Source organism: Eumetopias jubatus, unplaced genomic scaffold (genome assembly GCF_037043125.1).
Source record: "Eumetopias jubatus isolate StellerSeaLion01/CBP00866 unplaced genomic scaffold, mEumJub1_p1.0 scaffold_7, whole genome shotgun sequence".
Lineage (NCBI taxonomy): Eukaryota > Metazoa > Chordata > Mammalia > Carnivora > Otariidae > Eumetopias > Eumetopias jubatus.
This window is the reverse complement of record NW_028274813.1, coordinates 96,066,689-96,086,897: the sequence shown is the minus strand read 5'-3', so window position 1 is coordinate 96,086,897 and position 20,209 is coordinate 96,066,689. Positions and strand designations below refer to the sequence as shown.

General features: G+C 38.5%; 1 non-coding gene across 1 annotated transcript; it reads left to right on the top strand.

Annotated features, from left to right (window-relative positions):
• Nucleotides 1–15,097: 15,097 nt before the first annotated feature.
• Nucleotides 15,098–15,209, top strand: LOC114206615 (small nucleolar RNA SNORA51). The gene has a single exon (XR_003608695.1). It is a non-coding gene; the product is annotated as a small nucleolar RNA SNORA51 (small nucleolar RNA).
• Nucleotides 15,210–20,209: the final 5,000 nt, after the last annotated feature.

Genomic DNA, 20,209 nt, shown 5'->3' with positions numbered 1-20,209 from the left:
CTTTTTTCTAATAGACCAAAATACGCCCAAAATCTAGTGTGTGGCACTGATCTATGCACTAGCCTGATCATATTTGATCACATTCTGCTTTTTTTGTATTGTTCTGTTTTTGTTTTTATCTTTTTTCTTTTTTTTTTCTTTTCTCTTTCTTTTTTCTTTCTTTCCCTCTCTTTTCCCCTGGTTTCAGGTCTTTTCGGATTTGTATACAGTATATTTGCTGGGGACGTTGTAAACCTGTTAGCATTTTGTTCTCTCATTCATCTATTCTCCTCTGGACAAAATGACAAGACGAAAAAAATCACCTCAGCAAAAAGAACAAGAGGTAGTACCGTCAGCCAGGGACCTACTCAATACGGACATTAGTACGATGTCAGACCTAGAGTTCAGAATCATGACTTTAAAGATACGAGCTGGGCTTGAAAAAAGCGTGGAAGTTATTAGAGAAACCCTTTCTGGAGAAATAAAAGAACTAAAATCTAACCAAGTCGAAATCAAAAAGGCTATTGATGAGGTGCAATCAAAAATGGGGGCACTAACTGCTAGGGTATATGAGGCAGAAGAGAGAATCAGTGATATAGAAGACCAAATGATGGAAAGTAAAGAGGCTGAGAAAAAGAGGGAGAAACAACTACAGGATCACGAGGGCAGAATTTGAGAGATAAGTGATTCGATAAGATGAAACAACATTAAAATAATTGGAATCCCAGAAGAAGAAGAAAGAGAGAGGGGCAGAAGGTATATTGGAGCAAATAATAGCAGAGAACTTCCCTAATGTGAGGAAGGAAACAGGCATCAAAATCCAGGCGGCACAGAGAACCCCTCTCAAAATCAATAAAAATAGGTCAACACCCCGACATCTAATAGTAAAACTTATGAGTCTCAGAGACAAAGAGAAAATCCTGAAAGCAGCTCGGGAGAAGAGATATGTAACCTACAATGGTAGAAACATTAGATTGGCAACAGACCTATCCACAGAGACCTGGCAGGCCAGAAAGGACTGGCAAGATATCTTCAGAGCACTAAACGAGAAAAATATGCAGCCAAGAATACTATATCCAGCTAGGCTGTCATTGAAAATAGAAGGAGAGATAAAAAGCTTCCAGAACAAACAAAAACTAAAGGAATTTGCAAACATGAAACCAGCCCTCCAAGAAATATTGAAAGGGGTCCTCTAAGCAAAGAGAGAGCCTAAAAGCAGCAAAGATCAGAAAGGAACACAGACAACATACAGTAACAGTCACCTTACAGGCAATACAATGGCACTAAATTCATACCTTTCAATAGTTACCCTGAATGTAAATAGGCTCAATGCCCCAATCAAAAGACACAGGTTATCAGATTGCATTAAAAAATAAGAACCATCCATATGCTGTCTGCAAGAGAATCATTTTAGACCCAAAGACACCCCCAGATTGAAAGTGAGGGGGTGGAAAATGATTTACCATGCTAATGGACACCAAAAGAAAGCTGGGGTGGCAATCCTTATATCAGACAAACTAGATTTTAAAACAAAGACTGTAATAAGAGATGAGGAAGGACACTATATCCTACTTAAAGGGTCTATCCAACAAGAAGACCTAACAATTGTAAATATCTATGCCCCGAACATGGGAGCAGCCAATTATATAAGGCAATTAATAACAAAAGCAAAGAAACACATTGACAACAATACAATAATAGTGGAGGACTTTAACACCCCCCTGACTGAAATGGACAGATCATCTAAGCAAAAGATCAACAAGGAAATAAAGACTTTAAATGACACACTGGACCAAATGGACTTCACAGACATATTCAGAACATTCCACCCCAAAGCAACGGAATACACATTCTTCTCTAGTGCCCATGGAACATTCTCCAGAATTGATCACATCCTAGGTCACAAATCAGGTCTCAACCGGTACCAAAAGATTGGGATCATTCCCTGCATATTTTCAGACCACAATGCTTTGAAACTAGAACTCAATCACAAGAGGAAAGTCGGAAAGAACTCAAATACATGGACGCTAAAGAGCATCCTACTAAAGAATGAATGGGTCAACCAGGAAATTAAAGAAGAATTAAAAAAATTCATGGAAACAATGAAAATGAAAAAACAACTGTTCAAAATCTTTGGGATACAGCAAAGGCAGTCCTGAGAGGAAAGTATATAGCAATACAAACCTTTCTCAAGAAACAAGAAAGGTCTCAAATACACAATCTAACCCTACACCTAAAGGAGCTGGAGAAAGAACAGCAAATAAAGCCTAAACCCAGCAGGAGAAGAGAAATAATAAAGATCAGAGCCGAAATCAATGAACTAGAAACCAAAAGAACAGTAGAACAGATCAATGAAACTAGGAGCTAGTTCTTTGAAAGAATTAACAAGATTGATAAACCCCTGGCCAGACCGATCAAAAAGAAAAGAGAAATGACCCAAATTAACAAAATCATGAATGAAAGAGGGGAGATCACAACCAAGACCAAAGAAATACAAACAATTATAAGAACATATTATGAGCAACGCTATGCCAGCAAATTAGATAACCTGGAAGAAATGGGTGCATTCCTAGAGATGTATCAACTACCAAAACTGAACCAGGAAGAAATAGAAAACCTGAACAGACCTATAACCACTAATGAAATTGAAGCAGTCATCAAAAATCTCCCAACAAACAAAAGCCCAGGGCCAGATGGCTTCCCAGGGGAATTCTATCAGACATTTAAAGAAGAATTAATACCTATTCTCCTGAAACTGTTCCAAAAAATAGAAATGGAAGGAAAACTTCCAAATTCATTTTATGAGGCCACCATTACCTTGATCCCCAAACCAGACAAAGACCCCATCAAAAAGGAGAATTACACACCAATATCCTTGATGAACATGGATGCAAAAATTCTCACCAAAATACTAGCCAATAGGATCCAACAGTACTTTAAAAGGATTCTTCACCACGACCAAGTGGGATTTATCCCTGGGCTGCAAGGTTGGTTCAACATCCGCAAATCAATCAACGTGATACAATACATTAACAAAAGAAAGAACAAGAATCATATGATCCTCTCAATAGATGCAGAAAAAGCATTTGACCAAGTACAGCATCCTTTCTTGATCAAAACTCTTCAGAGTATAGGGATAGAGGGTACATACCTCAATATCATAAAAGCCATCTACGAAAAACCTACAGCGAATATCATTCTCAATGGGGAAAAGCTGAGAGCTTTTCCCCTAAGGTCAGGAACGAGGCAGGGGTGTCCACTCTCACCACTGCTATTCAACATAGTATTAGAAGTCCTAGCCACAGAAATCAGACAACAAAAAGAAATCAAAGGCATCCAAATCGGCAAAGAGGAAGTCAAACTCTCACGGTTTGCAGATGATATGATACTTTATGTGGAAAACCCAAAAGACTCCACCCCAAAACTGCTAGAACTCATACAGGAATTCAGTCAAGTAGCAGGCTATAAAATCAATGCACAGAAATCAGTGGCATTCCTATACACCAACAAGACAGAAGAGAGACAAATCAAGGATTCGATCCCATTCACAATTGCACCCAAAACCATAAGATACCTAGGAATAAATTTAACCAAAGAGGCAAAGGATCTGTACTCAGAAAACTATGAAATACTCAGGAAAGAAATTGAAGATGACACAAAGAAATGGAAAAACGTTCCATGTTCATGGATTGGAAGAACAAACATTGTGAAGATGTCAATGCTACCTAGAGCAATCTACACATTCAATGCAATCCCCATCAAAATACCATCCACTTTTTTCAAATAAATGGAACAAATAATCCTAAAATTTGTATGGAACCAGAAGAGTCCCCGAATAGCCAGAGGAATATTGAAAAAGAAAAGCAAAGCTGGCGGCATCCCAATTCCGGACTTCCAGCTCTATTACAAAGCTGTCATCATCAAGACAGTATGGTACTGGCACAAAAACAGACACATAGATCAATGGAACAGAATCGAGAGCCCAGAAATGGACCCTCAACTCTATGGTCAACTTATCTTTGACAAAGCAGGAAAGAATGTCCAATGGAAAAAAGACAGTCTCTTCAACAAATGGTGTTGGGAAAATTGGACAGCCACATGTAGAAGAATGAAACTGGACCATTTCCTTACGCCACACACAAAAATAGACTCCAAATGGTTGAAAGACCTAAACGTGAGACAGGAGTCCATCCAAATCCTAAAGGAGAACACAGGCAGCAACCTCTTCGACCTCAGCCACAGCAACTTCTTCCTAGAAACATCACCAAAGGCACAGGAAGCCAGGGCAAAAATGAACTATTGGGATTTCATCAAGATAAAAAGCTTTTACACAGCAAAAGAAACAGTCCACAAAACCAAAAGACAACCGACAGAATGGGAGAAAATATTTGCAAATGACATATCAGATAAAGGGCTAGTATCCAAAATCTATAAAGAACTTATCAAACTCAACACCCAAAGAACAAATAATCCAATCAAGAAATGGGCAGAAGACATGAACAGACATTTTTCCAAAGAAGACATCCAAATGGCCAACAGGCACATGAAAAAAAGTGCTCAACATTGCTCGGCATCAGGGAAATCCAAATCAAAACCTCAATGAGATACCAACTCACACCCGTCAGAATGGCTAAAATTAACAAGTCAGGGAATGACAGATATTGGCGGGGACGTGGAGAAAGGGGAACCCTCCTACACTGTTGGTGGGAATGCAAGCTGGTGCAACCCCTCTGGAAAACAGTATGGAGGTTCCTCAAATGGTTGAAATTAGAGCTACCATTCGATCCAGCAATTGCATTTCTGGGTATTTACCCCAAAGATACAAATGTAGGGACGCGAAGGGGTATGTGCACCCCAATGTTTATAGCAGCAATGTCCACAATAGCCAAACCGTGGAAAGAGCCAAGATGTCCATCGACAGATGAATGGATAAAGAAGAAGTGGTATATATACACAATGGAATATTATGCAGCCATCAAAAGGAATGAGATCTTGCCTTTTGCAACGACGTGGATGGAACTGGAGGGTGTTATGCTGAGTGAAATAAGTCAATCAGAGAAAGACATGTATCATATGACCTCACTGATATGAGGAATTCTTAATCTCAGGAACAAACTGAGGGTTGCTGGAGTGGTCGGGGGTGGGAGGGATGGGGTGGCTGGGTGATGGACATTGGGGAAGATATGTGCTACGGTGAGCGCTGTGAATTGTGTAAGACTGTTGAATCACAGATCTGTACTTCTGAAACAAACAACGCAACATATTTTAAGAAAAAAGAAAAAGAAGAAGATAGCAGGAGAGGAAGAATGAAGGGGAGTAAGTCAGAGGGGGAGACGAACCAGGAGAGATGATGGACTCTGAAAAACAAACTGAGGTTTCTGGAGGGGAGGAGGGTGGGGTGATGGGTTAGCCTGGTGATGGGTATTGAGGAGGGCACATTCTGCATGGAGCACTGGGTGTTATGAACAAACAATGAATCATGGAACAGTACACCAAAACAAATTATGTAATATATGGTGATTAACATAACAATAAAAAAATCTAAAAAAAAAAAGTTGATAGCAGGAGGGGAAAAATGAAGGGGGGGAAATTGGAGGGGGAGACGAACCATGAGAGACGATGGACTCTGAAAAACAAACTGAGGGTCCTAGAGGGGAGGGGGGTTGGGGGATGGGTTAGCCTGGTGATGGGTATTAAAGAGGGCACGTTCTGCATGGAGCACTGGGTGTTAAATGCAAACAATGAATCATGGAACACTACATCAAAAACGAATGATGTAATGTATGGTGATTAACATAATAAAAAAATAAAATAATGGTAAAAAAATTAAAAAAAAAAGAATTCCTCATATCAGTGAGATAATATGATACATGTCTTTCTCTGACTGACTTATTTTGCTCAGCATAATACCCTCCAGCTCCACCCACATCGTTGCAAATGGCAAGATCTCATTCCTTTTAATGGATGCGTAATATTCCATTGTATATATATACCACACCTTCTTTATCCATTCATCTGTCGATGAACATTTTGGCTCTTTCCACAGTTTGGCTATTGTGGACATTGCTGCTATAAACATTGGGGTGCATGTACCCCTTCGGATCCCTACATTTGTATCTTTGGGGTATATACCCAGTAGTGCAATTACTGGATTGTATGGTAGCTCTATTTTCTCTTTTTGAGAAACCTCCACACTGTTTTCCAGAGTGGCTGTACAAGCTTTCATTCCCATCAACAGTGTAGGAGGGTTCCCCTTCTCCGCATCCCCGCCAACATCTGTCGTTTCCTGACTTGTATTTTTTTTTCTGACTTGTTAATTTTAGCCATTCTGACGGGTGTGAGGTGGTATCTCATTGAGGTTTTGATTTGGATTTCCCTGATGCCGAGCGATGTGGAGCACTTTTTCATGTGTCTGTTGGCCATTTGGATGTCTTCTTTGGAAAAATGTCTGTTTATGTCTTCTGCCCATTTCTTGATTGGATCATTTGTTCTTTGGGTGTTGAGTTTGATAAGTTCTTTATAGATTTTGGATACTAGCCCTTTATCTGATATGTCATTTGTAAATATCTTCTCCCATACTGTCGGTTGTCTTTTGGTTTTGTGGACTGTTTCTTTTGCTGTGTAAAAGCTTTTTATCTTGATGAAGTCCCAATAGTTCATTTTTGCCCTGGCTTCCCTTGCCTTTGGCCGTGTTTCTAGGAAGAAGTTGCCGTGGCTGAGGTCAAAGAGGTTGCTGCCTGTGTTCTCCTTTAGGATGTTGATGGACTCCTGTCTCACATTTAGGTCTTTCAACCGTTTGGAGTCTATTTTTGTGTGTGGCATAAGGAAATGGTCCAGTTTCATTCTTCTGCATGTGGCTGTCCAATTTTCCCAACATCATTTGTTGAAAAGACCGTCTTTTTTCCATTGGACATTCTCTGTTGCTTTGTCAAAGATTAGTTGACCATAGAGTTGAGGGTCCATTTCTGGGCTCTCGATTCTGTTCCATTGATCTATGTGTCTGTTTTTGTGCCAGTACCATACTGTCTTGATGATGACAGCTTTGTAATAGAGCTGGAAGTCCGGAATTGGGATGCCGCCAGCTTTGCTTTTCTTTTTCAACATGCCTCTGGCTATTTGGGGTCTTTTCTGGTTCCATACAAATTTTAGGATTATCTGTTCCATTTCTTTGAAAAAAGTGGATGGTATTTTGATGGGGATTGCATTGAATGTGTAGATTGCTCTAGGTAGCATTGACATCTTCACAATGTTGGTTCTTCCAATCCATGAGCATGGAACGTTTTTCCATTTCTTTGTGTCTTCCTCAGTTTCTTTCATGAGTATTTCATAGTTTTCTGAGTATAGATCCTTTGCCTCTTTGGTTAGATTTATTCCTAGGTATCTTATGTTTTTGGGTGCAATTGTAAATGGGATCAACTCCTTAATTTCTCTCTCTTCTGTCTTGTTGTTGGTGTATAGGAATGACACTGATTTCTGTGCATTGATTTTATATCCTGCCACTTGACTGAATTCCTGTATGAGTTCTAGCAGTTTTCGGGTGGAGTCTTTTGGGTTTTCCACATAAAGTGTCATATCATCTGCAAACCGTGAGAGTTTGACTTCTTCTTTGCCTATTCTTTTTGTTGTCTGATTTCTGTGGCTAGGACTTCTAATACTATCTTGAATAGCAGTGGTGATAATGGACATCCCTGCTGCATTCCTGACCTTAGGGGGAAAGTTCTCAGCATTGAGAATGATATTCGCTGTAGGTTTTTCATAGATGGCTTTTATGATATTGAGGTATGTACCCTCTATGTCTATACTCTGAAGAGTTTTGATCAAGAAAGGATGCTGTACTTTGTCAAATGCTTTCTCTTCATCTATTGAGATCTATTGAAAGGATCATATGATTCTTGTTCTTTCTTTTGTTAATGTATTGTATCACGTTGATTGATTTGAAGATGTTGAACCAACCTTGCAGCCCAGGGATAAATCCTACTTGGTCATGGTGAATAATTCCTTTAATGTACTGTTGGATCCTATTGGCTAGTATTTTGGTGAGAATTTTTGCATCCATGTTCAACAAGGATATTGGTGTGTAATTCTTTCTGATGGGGTCTTTGTCTGGTTTTGGGATCAAGGTAATGGTGGCCTCATAAAATGAGTTTGGAAGTTTTCCTTCCATTTCTATTTTTTGGAACAGTTTCAGAAGAATAGGTATTAATTCTTCTTTAAATGTTTGATAGAATTCCCCTGGGAAGCCATCTGGCCCTGGGCTTTCGTTTTTTCGGCATTTTTGATGACTGCTTCAATTTCCGTAGTGGTTATAGGTCCGTTCAGGTTTTCTATTTCTTCCTGGTTCAGTTTTGGTAGTTGATACATCACTAGGAATGCATCCATTTCTTCCAGGTTATCTAATTTGCTGGCATAGAGTTGCTCATAATATGTTTTCATAATTGTTTGTATATCTTTGGTGTTGGTTGTGATCTCTCTTCTTTCATTCATTATTTTGTTGATTTGGGTCATTTCTCTTTTCTTTTTGATAATTCTGGCCAGGAGTTTATCAATCTTATTAATTCTTTCAAAGAACTAGCTCTTAGTTTCGTTGATCTGTTCTACTGTTCTTTTGCTTTCTATTTCACTGATTTCTGCTCTGATCTTTATTATTTCGCTTCTCCTGCTAGATTTAAGCTTTATTTGCTGTTTTTTCTCTAGCTCCTTTAAGTGTCGGGTTAGGTTGTATATTTGAGAACTTTTTTGTTTCTTGAGAAAGGTTTGTATTGCTATATACTTTCCTCTCAGGACTGCCTTTGCTGCATCCCAAAGATTTTGAGCAGTTGTGTTTTCATTTTCATTGCGTTCCATAAATTTTTTAAATTCTTCTTCAATTTCCTGGTTGACCCATTCATTCTTTAGTAGGATGCTCTTTAGCCTCCATGTATTTGAGTTCTTTCTGACTTTCCTCTTGTGACTGAGTTCTAGTTTCAAGGCATTGTGGTCTGAAAATATGCAGGGAATAATCCCAATCTTTTGGTACCGGTTGAGTCCTGATTTGTGACCTATGATGTGATCTATTCTGGAGAATGTTCCATGGGCACTAGAGAAGAATGTGTATTCCGTTGCTTTGGGATGGAATGTTCTGAATATGTCTGTGAAGTCCATTTGGTCCAGTGTGTCATTTAAAGTCTTTATTTCCTTGTGATCTTTTGCTTAGTTGATCTGTGCATGTCAGTGAAGGGGGTGTTAATGTCCCCCACTATTATTGTATTGTTGTCAATGTGTTTCTTTGCTTTTGTTATTAATTGCCTTATATAATTGGCTGCTCCCATGTTAGGGGCATAGATATTTACAATTGTTAGATCTTCTTGTTGGATAGACCCTTTAAGTAGGATATAGTGTCCTTCCTCATCTTTTATTACAGTCTTTGGTTTAAAATCTACTTTGTCTGATATAAGGATTGCCACCCCAGCTTTCTTTTGGTGTCCATTAGCATGGTAAATGGCTTTCTACCCCTTCACTTTCAATCTGGGGGTGTCTTTAGGTCTAAAATGAGTCTCTTGCAGACAGCATATCGATGGGTCTTGTTTCTTAATCCAATCTGATACCCTGTGTCTTTTGATTGGTGCATTTAGCCCATTTACATTCAGGGTAACTATTGAAAGATATGAATTTAGTGCCACTGTGTTGCCTGTAAGGTGACTGTTACTGTATATTGTCTGTGTTTCTTTCTGATCTTTGCTGCTTTTAGGCTCTCTCTTTGCTTAGAGGACCCCTTTCAATATTTATGGTAGGGCTGGTTTTGTGTTTGTAAATTCCTTTAGTGTTTTTCCTGGAAGCTTTTTATCTCTCCTTCTATTTTCAATGACAGCCTATCTGGATATGGTATTCCTGGCTGCATATTTTTCTCATTTAGTGCTCTGAAGTTATCATGCCAGTCCTTTCTGCCCTGCCAGGTCTCTGTGGATAGGTCTATTGCCAATCTCATGTTTCTATGATTGTAGGTTACAGATCTCTTCTGCCGAGCTGTTTTCAGTATTTTCTTTTTGTCTCTAAGACTTGTTTTACTATTAGATGTTGGGGTGTTGACCTCTTTTTACTGATTTTGAGAGGGGTTCTCTGTGCCTCTTGGATTTTGATGCCTATTTCCTTCCCCAAATTAGGGAAGATCTCTGCTATTATTTGCTCCAATATACCTTCTGCCCCCCTCTCTCTTCTTCTTCTGGGATCCCAATTATTCTAATGTTGTTTCGTCTTATCGTATCGCTTATCTCTCAAATTCTGCCCTCTTGACCCAGTAGTTGTTTATCTCTCCTTTTCTCAGCTTCTTTATTTTCCATCATTTGGTCTTCCATATCACTGATTCTCTCTTCTGCCTCATTTATCCTAGCAGTTAGCGCCCCCATTTTTCATTGCACCTCATTAATAGCCTTTTGATTATGACTTGGTTAGATTTTAGTTCTTTTATTTCTCCAGAAAGGGTTTCTCTAATAAATTCCATGCTTTTTCAAGCCCAGCTGGCATCTTTAAAATCATGATTCTGAACTCTAGGTCTGACATTGTACTAATGTCCATATTGAGTAGGTCCCTGCCAGTTGGTACTACCTCTTGTTCTTTTTGTTGAGGTGCTTTTTCCATTTTGTCATTTTGTCCAGAGGAGAATAGATGAATGAGAGAACAAAATGCTAACAGGGTAACAACGTCCCCAGAAAATATACTCTAAACAAATCAGAAAAGTTCTTCCAGAAAGTGGTCACTTTTCTGTTCAGAGAGTTGTTGCTTTTCTTTTCTTCAATCTCCTGTTGAGTTCGTAGGTGTTCAGAATCTGTATTTCCTATTTAAACACATCTTTTTCAGCCTAGATTCTTGTATTCATCACTCTACTGAAGTGGTTTGTTTTGAATTCAGTAGTGACCTCTTTACTGCCAAATCTAGCAGTCCGTTCTTTCAGTTTGAATTTTCCTTACCCTAATCGCTATCTAACATAACCTACTCTCCTTGAAACTCCCTCTTCTGTGTTTTTGAGTAGGTTGCTATTTATGTTGGATGCTTCTCTGGGTATGAGCAAATCATATTTTGTCATATTTTGGCTAATGTATTTATCATCAGCTCTTTTCCTTTGAAACCTGTATCAGAAATGTACAGACCTGTACCTCTGAAACAAATAATACATATGTAAAAAAAAAGAAGAAGATAGTAGGAAGGGTAAAATGAAGTGGGGGAAATCGGAGGGGGAGATGAACCATGAGACTATGGACTCTGAGAAACAAACTGAGGGTTCTGGGGGGTTGAGGTGATGGGTTAGCCTGGTGATGGGTATTAAAGAGGGTACATATTGAATGGAGCACTGGGTGTTATGTGCAAACAATGAATCATGGAACACTACATCAAAAACTAATGATGTATTGTATGTGATTAATATACCATAATAAAATTTTAAAAAAGTAGAAGAGACTTCACAGGATATCTGTAAGGATGATATCCCTTAAAAAAATTTTACCTGCAAAAAAAAAGCCCCCCAAAGTAGTACAATCAGTTTAGTAGTCCAGCAAAAATAAATAAAACAATAAAAAGAAAAAAAAAAGAAATGTATGAGAAGAATCCAGGTGGTCTCCAAATCCTCACTGAATGAAAATGATGAATTTGGGGACACAAAACAAACTTTGATTTTGAAATCATGGATCTTGTTAGAACCCTCTCTTCTTAGCTCCTACTTTGTGCATATTTTTATTAGTGTTTACAGTGTTATATTCTAATTATGTTCACTTGTCTTTGTATCCGACTTGATTGAAATCCTTGTGGGTAGAGACTGTGTTTTATTTATTTCTGTTCCTCCAACTTGTGTCCAATTCCTGGCACATAAATGACTCAACACTCCTATACAGGACCACAATTCATTATTTTAGTAGCAAAAGAAACCATTTCCTGATATCTTGTTTTGCAAGGGAATGTCACTTACAAGGTCTCTAGCCCCAGGAACAGACTAGTCAGAATGGAGCAGGGGGCTGTGGGGATGTCCTTTCTCTTTTTCACAGGGAGACCTCATAGATCCCAGATTGAAATTACTCTTGGATTATTTGATAGTTTTTGGTAGCAAATATGGAGGTTCTGATTTTTTCACATATGAGGATAAAATGAACCTTTGCGTGGTGGACAAAGTCTTCTATTGGAAACCCCCCACCCCACCAACAAGGGTCACCCTATAATGTCATTTAAAAAGCTGCTGGATCAAGGACTGTAGGGTTAAAGTTTCTGTCAAGAAATGGTTCTCAAGATATTTGAAAGGGTTGCTTTCTGGAAGAGCTCAACTCTTCCTTCACAAGGAGCTTTGTTTTCTCATAACATCTGACTCCCTTAGCCCATTCTCAGCTCAGACTAAGAGGATGTAAACCTGGAGAAAATTAGCTTCCTCCCATTATGGCCTAGCATGATGCTCTCTTATCACTCCCCTGCTTGCTGGATCACTTTGGTTAGATTTGGTTCAGTTCATTGTCTGTTTCTGAAGCCAGTCACGTAAATCCACAATTAATGGTAATTCAGTCATGTAACAAGGCTGTTTTTTTAAAAAATCAAATTGAATATTTTTTTGAAAGAGGACAATGACATAATCATTGCCCCTGCCATAAATAATTGTACTGCTTGATTTTAGAGTCCATTATACCTATTTCTCCTTCCGTTTGTCAAATGATTTGTGTTCAATCCAAACAGCACTTTTCTTAAGCCACTAATTTATCTTCGGAGCTGTAGATGCAGAATGTTTAAAAACAACCTAGGTAGCCGCAGAGGCTAGAGAAGCAGTGTGGCGGGAACACCACTAGAGGGCACTGGGCTATTGGCGATAACTTTGGAAGGGCTGGAGAAGTCTGTTAACCAGCCTTTCAGTGAGGAGAAAAAAAAAGGTACACAACATTTTTTATCTCGCTAATTCTGTAGGAGAACAATGGAATTTTAAAAAAGTGAAAATGGAAAAATTCATCTTTAGTTGTGAATTCTACATAATGAATGTTTTCAATGCTGGCTGTTGATCGGTTACGAAGAGTTTATACAACCTAATGTGCACACACTCTCTTGATACACTTTTCCTGATAGATTTCAGTTTGCCTGCGGGGTGATTGTAAAGTAGTTAAATTATTCAAAGATCAGGTTTTGGAAGTAATTTGACTCTTAACTTTGTGGGAGACAGTTGGAATAAGAGAAATGCTGATTATGCAATATTTGGTTTCTAAAGAATATTGTTTTTCCCTCTGGAATTCTGATTCCCTTCCTCCATTCTTTCCTTTCTATCTTCCTTTGGAAGTTCAAGTGGGTGCTTTGTTACTATAATCTTCTTTGGGGGAACTGATTGGTAAGCTTATTATTCTTGTTCCTTCTTGTTCCTTCCTGTTCCTTCCCTTGGTGTCTTTGGATACTGAGATTGACTCTTGTCCCTTGCCCTTGCCTATCTCAGATACCTCAGTTGGAAAAATTTAGGAAGGAGTTTGGAGATGGAGGAAGCTGGGGCAGTGGAGGTTGACTGAGTTTGGAAAACATATTCCATGGCTTTCCGGTTGGTTACTTGGGTTCTCTCAACTCCTTCACTCCCCACCTGCATCCCCCTCCCCACCCCCAGGGCACCTGCTTCAGTCACATAGCCAAATGTCTTTATTTTAGCCCTAAGAACTCTCCCCCCTTTCACTCCATACACATCTGTCCAATTCATTTTTAGGCCTCTGATATTTGTTGTCTCCTAAAATTGTTTCAGATTTCTCTCTTCAGATAATGCATCATGGTTACAGCTCACTGGGTAAGTAGGCGATTTTCACTGCTAAAGGTTTAAAGCATCTAATAAAAACAACTTAAAATATTATATATTATATATTATATATTATATAATCAAAGAAAAACAATAACTTGTAATTATCTCAGGACTTTCAAATTTGTTATAGCAATATAAAAGTGCTCTTACATAGGGAATGTCTTCCCTTTGAATTCATCTGTAGTTTGCTTTTAGTTAAACCAATTTCACCTGTTCTGAAACAGTTAAAAATTTATAAAGACTCACTCATGTAACTTCAGTGGATTCTTGGACTCAAGTTCTTTAGGGATAATTTATTTTGAATAATTTACTTTGAAAAGAGTCATAAGACTTAAGACAGGATGGTTGTAAGGTAATTTATTCATGTAAAATTAATGGCAGATATGTTGGTTAGGTCAAGTCAGCTGAAGCAGAGATTGAGAATATCCATAAGGGAAAAGGTTGAGAAAAGAAAAATTTGACCCCCAGAGTAAGCAGCAGGAAGAAGGATGGAGAACAGGGAAAAGCAAATAAGAGATATATAGTAAGATTTGTTTTTGAGAATTTATCTTAAGAGTTTACCTGTGAAATAAGTATAAGAGAGATAATTTATGGAACATGTAAATAAATATAAAAAGTCAAGGACAGATGAACTATTCCCTTCTTCTGAGACAGTAAGAAATGGGAAAAGGGAATAAAGTAATGTTAAACTTAGGACTTTCTGTAAATTTCCTCCATTCCTCAAGCATATCTATGCTTTGCTTTGAAAACCTAACGTATTTTGACTCTCTAGCTATAAATGCCTTAATACAGGTTTTATAATGAATTTCCAAAGATATCCTTTACTATACTTCAGAGTTCTGTATTCTATAGACAATCAAATCATTATTGGTCAGATTGATATACAAAGGGGACCTCTTCTTTGGATTACATATGATTGAGACTTGGTGTAAGCTCTTTAAATCTGAATTCTTCTCCTCAATAGAATTCCATTTTGGATGCATCTTTTTACTAATAATTACTGGATAAGAATTGTGTCAGACTTTTGTGCTCAGTCTGGGCCTATGTAGAAGGGCAGCCATAAAAAGCCTGTTGTGACTTGAGTCTTTGGCTGTGGAACAGGGGAGTTTAATCTTTCCCCTGCTTCATTTATTCGCAGGGCCTGTAAACCTGTTTCAGGCATGGTTGTCGCAGATATTAGTATCTTATAGATGCTCTGGGAGGGGTGTTGCCCTGCACGCAGTAGGTCTACCACAAGACCCGTGTCCTAAGATGTACATGGTTCAGTGATAAGCAGGGTAACACAGTGTTGGAGCCACTTAGCAAGGTTTCAATTTTAGAGATCTAGGAGAGTTGCCCAAAACCTGAGGGTTCTTACCACAGGCTGTTCTTACACTGACTGTACAGAAAAAGGAGGCAGAGTATATCCACCCATATATAGCCCAGGCCCTTTGCCGGTATTGTGAATAGGGGGACATGAATTAAGGAAAAAAAATAATTTAAAAAAGAAAGAAGAAAAAAGAAAAATGCTGAGGCTTTCAGCTCAGTGGCCTCAGGTAATCTGCATATTGTCTTTGGGAGGCTGGGACATTGAGTGAAGTGGTTGTAGGAGAGAGGTAGAGGGAAGCTGATTGTAGGAACCAGAGAGGTTTCCCTCTTGGTGGAAGCTTGGAAGATTTGGGGGATATGACAGATGCTTTGGTTTTGGAAGTAAGACCTACAGTAGATAGAATTGACTACAGCCCTTCAGCTAAGAAAGTTGAATGCTGGGGAGGTGGGGGGGGATTGGAGTCATTGATTGGCATTTTTGTAGGAATATATACTGTGTAGGCAGTAACACTAATAACTTCATTCTTTGGCCCCTTCCTTCTCCTGAAGGCTTGGGAGGGCTGTCTTGAAAATGCAATTAGAAATGAGTAGAGCCAAGAGTTCTACCTTTAGGTAGGAAAGAAGACTTTTTGTGAAATTGTCACCATTTCCAAGGAAGTCATGAGTGGCAGAACAATAAAGAAATATGCAAGACTGGTAGTGTGAGAAGATAAAGCAGAAGAGAAAGCAGAATGTCTTTGGGGGGGTGGTTCTGGTGCCTATAGCTCCTCCTCCTCCTGCCCTTGGCAGAGTGTGTCTGACTTTGGCTGCTTGCAGCTGTGGGTAGTTGGCAGTAAAGAAGCAATAGAAGACCACTGGGCTGCTACAGCAGCAACAAGCAACCTCTACTTTTTGTACCCAAGACCTTGACCTTCAATTACTTGTGGGTTCTTATCTTCAACCCAGATGGCTGAAGCTACTTTACATATGACCTTTGCATAAATGTGATACTATTGTGCATATTTTAAGGATTTTTATAGGATTTGAAATACATACATCTATTCCTATCTGCTAGATACTCAAACTTATTACTTTGGTATATGGGATGAAAGCTAAAAGTTGACACAATCAAAAGAAATGCATATCTGATTTCAGATTAATTGAATGGAAGGTAGAAAAATGAAAATGCATTAACTCTAACAGTAGCTTTAAACAGAATAAACTATGGACTTTTCAAAGGATTATGATTACCCTTAAGCATGCCAAAATGAAGTAATATAGATGTATTATTAATACCAGCTGAAACCCAGGTTTTGCTTATATAAGAAAACAGACTTTTGGCAGATGGTGAACTTAAAAGTTCAAGAAAAGCTGAGTTTTTAAATACGGAAGATGTAGGGAGCATTTCTGCTTGATGAACCCAGATTTTTTTCTCCACAGGGAATACATTAAAACTGGAATTATCTCAGTGATCTCCAAGTGTGAGTCTGTTCTTTAGAAAGTAACTGTGCCTTTATTTTTCTGAATCCTCAAGTTTATAATTTTTCCAATGCATTGGGTTTGTCAGTTTTTTTGGAGTCTTTTTTTTTTTTTGACATATGCAGACTTCCATTAGTTTTTCTTTTCCTTTCTTAAGCTTTCTTTTTTATTTTTAGAGATTTATTTATTTGTTTTAGAGGGGAGGGACAAATGGAGAGGGAGAGAGGATCCCAAGCTGACTTACTGCTGAGCATGGAGCCTGACATGGGGCTCGATTTCGTGATCCTGAGATCATGATCTGAGGTGAAATCAAGAGTCGCACACTTAACCGACTGAGCCACCCAGGTGCCACTCCCCTTTAGTAATCTTTCTTGATTCTCCTTCTACAGGAAGTCCCTGGATTGCAATAGTGCAAATGGGCACCATGGTGAATGGGAGATTCTCTCTTGCTATAGCAGTGTGATCCCCAGATGAATCTAGGGCATGGAAGCAGGACAAATGAATGGACTGAAGTTGGTGGACGTTAACAGAGTGGTTTCTTATAGTTCAACAAGGGCAAGAAAGAATCTTTGATTTGTTTAGTCGAACTGCAGACCAAGGTTAAGGATTTCAGCACTATTGTCTCACCTTTTGGCTTCAGTATTATAGAGCAGGGTGTCTGCCCTGCTTTTTTCCCATTCCTGCTAATAAGAGGAGCAGCATTTTGACTATTTAGGAAGTGGAACGGGTGAAGAGACCAGAGCCCTGCCTTGGGAAATCACATTTTTCATCAATTAGGCCATTGTATTTTATGAGAGACTATGATTTGAATTTCATGTGAGTATAAAACAAACTAGTGGAAGAGTTTGGTTGCAAATATCCAGTGTAACTTTTTGGAGTAAGGGAATGAAATAGAAAATGACAGCAAGATTGAAAGAAGGAGAGAAATAGACAAAAAGATGATAGGGATCAGAATATTACCTGAAAATAACACACATGTGCATACTAACCACCTGTAAATTCATGAGATCTTTCTAATAGCTTCACAACTGGATGCTATCTTTAGGAAAATGTAAGTGGAGATTACTGATTGAGGATGAAGGGAATTCCCTAAAGTGAGTACACACATTTTATTTTAGAACACTTTATTAGTTAAAATGAATCATTATCAAGGAGAAAGAAGACATAGTTTCTTCTTTTAAGAAGTTTATCCTGTCAAAGGAGAAAAAAAGGACAAATACAAAAAGACAGAAAAGATCTAACATTCATTAAACACTTTCTGGGAACTAGACTAAATATACCATTTTGACACTAGGTTTGCTTATACAATATACCATATTTTTTGCATATACCATATTTGTTACAACACTATGAACTAGGTATTATTATCATATATTTTATTGATAAAAACTGAGAGTTAAGCAGTTAAATAGCTTGCCCAAAGTCCACATCAATTAAAAGACAGACTTCAGATCCTGAACTCTTAGTCACTGTGCTTTACTATCTCATTGGCACCTTCAGTGCCCTTTAATTGCTCATTAGGGAATAAACCCATCTTTATATATGTCTAATGGTTGAACAGCTGGAACATGAAGTCTTGTCAACTTGGCTTGGCTGATAAGAGTCAGATGGGGCTGAAGAGGGGTGGTTTAAAGAGGCAGGAAGAAAATATGAATTGGTCCTATACAGAGGCAGTTGAATAATTTCCTGGACTGATTCCATGTCTTAATTTCCTCTTTTTTAAAAAGTAATTTTCTTAGTTTGCTAGACCATCCTCTAATTAAGGGGCTCACAGATGTTTATTCATTATATTAAAAATGCCAGTTTTAATGGTGCAGTCTTAAGAGACTCAAACAAGTAATAATTAGCTCTGTGGCTCTTGGCCAAGCAGTGCTAATGCCTAAATTCATCTAATATTTCACTTGGCCAGACTGTAGGATGGCATTTTCCTACAGTAATTTTCTTTGCATCTTGACTCTCTGCAGTAAACGGCTCCACCAAGGAAATGAGCCACTAACCGAGCCTTTTCCCCTGTACCAGTTGGTTTTAATGACACTTTCAGTCTTTCCCATAATTTCCTAAAGTTGCTTAAATAGAACTTGTTCATTTCTTCATTCATTTAGCCATTTAGTCCTTCCTTCTTCCTTCTTTCCTCTTTCCTTCCCTCTTCCTTCCACTTATCCTTCTCTCCTCTTTCATGACCTACTACCATTTTTTCCCTTTCTTCCCTTCAACAATAATTACTAGGTTCTCAAGAAATGCTAGGCTTTGTTCTATGTACTGTGGGGGATAGATAGATATTATGATTGATTTTTTCATCCATTTAATGAATATTTATTCAGTGCCTACCGTATGCCAGGCTCTATTTTATAAGCTAGGAACAGAGCTGGGTACACAATAAAGTTTCTTTTTCTCAGTGAGTCATATTCCTGGGTATGTACTGGGGAGACAGATAAAAAATATATATCATATGTCAAGTAGTGATAAGAGCTCTGAATAAAAATGAAGAAGAAAATGGAGAGAGATGTGATGGGGAATGTATTATTTTTACATAGGCTGGTCAGGGAAGGGCTTTCTGACAAGATTACATTTGATCAGAAAAACATTTATCTGAGAGAAAAGTACCAAGGACCTGAGGGAATTAATTTCTAACAGGGAGAAAAGATGTAAAGGTAAATAACTGTAACAGAAGGTAGAAAGGGTAAGTGCCATAAGGGGGTATCGATGAAGAGCTACTGAACTGGGTAAGTTCGGAGGAAGGGGACATAACTGCCTGCTGGGGAGGGGGTGCTATGGAGAGCAAGCCCCACTTCCTAGGGGGTAACTCACACACTCTGATGCCTCATTGTAGAGCCTTTTCCCTAGGCCTTCTCTTGAAGGACCATTCTCCTTGGTTATGAGCCAGTTGGGCTGCACACCTAACCAAGGTGCCTTTGGTTAAGATGCTGAGATTCTAAGTATGAAACAAGTTATATCATGTGTTCAATTTTTCTTTTAATTGTATACTTCTCGAAATCGTGTTTTCTTTTTATAAGAAGACTAATCTTCTATGCCGAATGTTGGCCACCAAAGGCAAGAAGGCAAAGGGAGTACTCTTGTTTTTAGCTTTGTGCTCAAGATTAGGATGCCCTCATTTTTACTTGTTTTGGTCAGTGCGGCAAGTTCCTGGCTCTTCTACTAGAATGTAAATACCGCAGTGAAAAAGAAAACACCTAACACAGCATCAGCTAACATTTAGCTATTAGCAAGACAGAGTGCAAACAAGGAAGTATGAAAATGAAACATAGAAGTTTATATAATAGTTTAATTTTTAAAATGGAAGGTTGCAAGGACAGGATATAGGACACTAAATGGGGAAATAATGGATGGAAAAAGTACAGGGTGGAGGGAAAGATGAAGGAAAGAGAAAAAGGATATTACTTAATTACACAGAATAGATGTATCCAATTTGTGAAATTGATCTAATTGAGACCTCTTGAGATATAGTTATAGGTAAGTTTAGAAGAGCAAGATATTTTTATACCTTGATAAGCTACTTGAAGAAAAGGAGACCATAGAGTGGGGCATGGGCTGTACAAGAGCCCAGGCAAACTTGTGATAACTGAAGTAGTGTGCCTTAGAAACAAACAGGGGTTTAGAGGGGGCTGAGGGTGTTGGGAGAGACAAAAGAGGAAGGGGAAAGAGGAGAGAGAAGCAACAATATGAAGGGTGGCT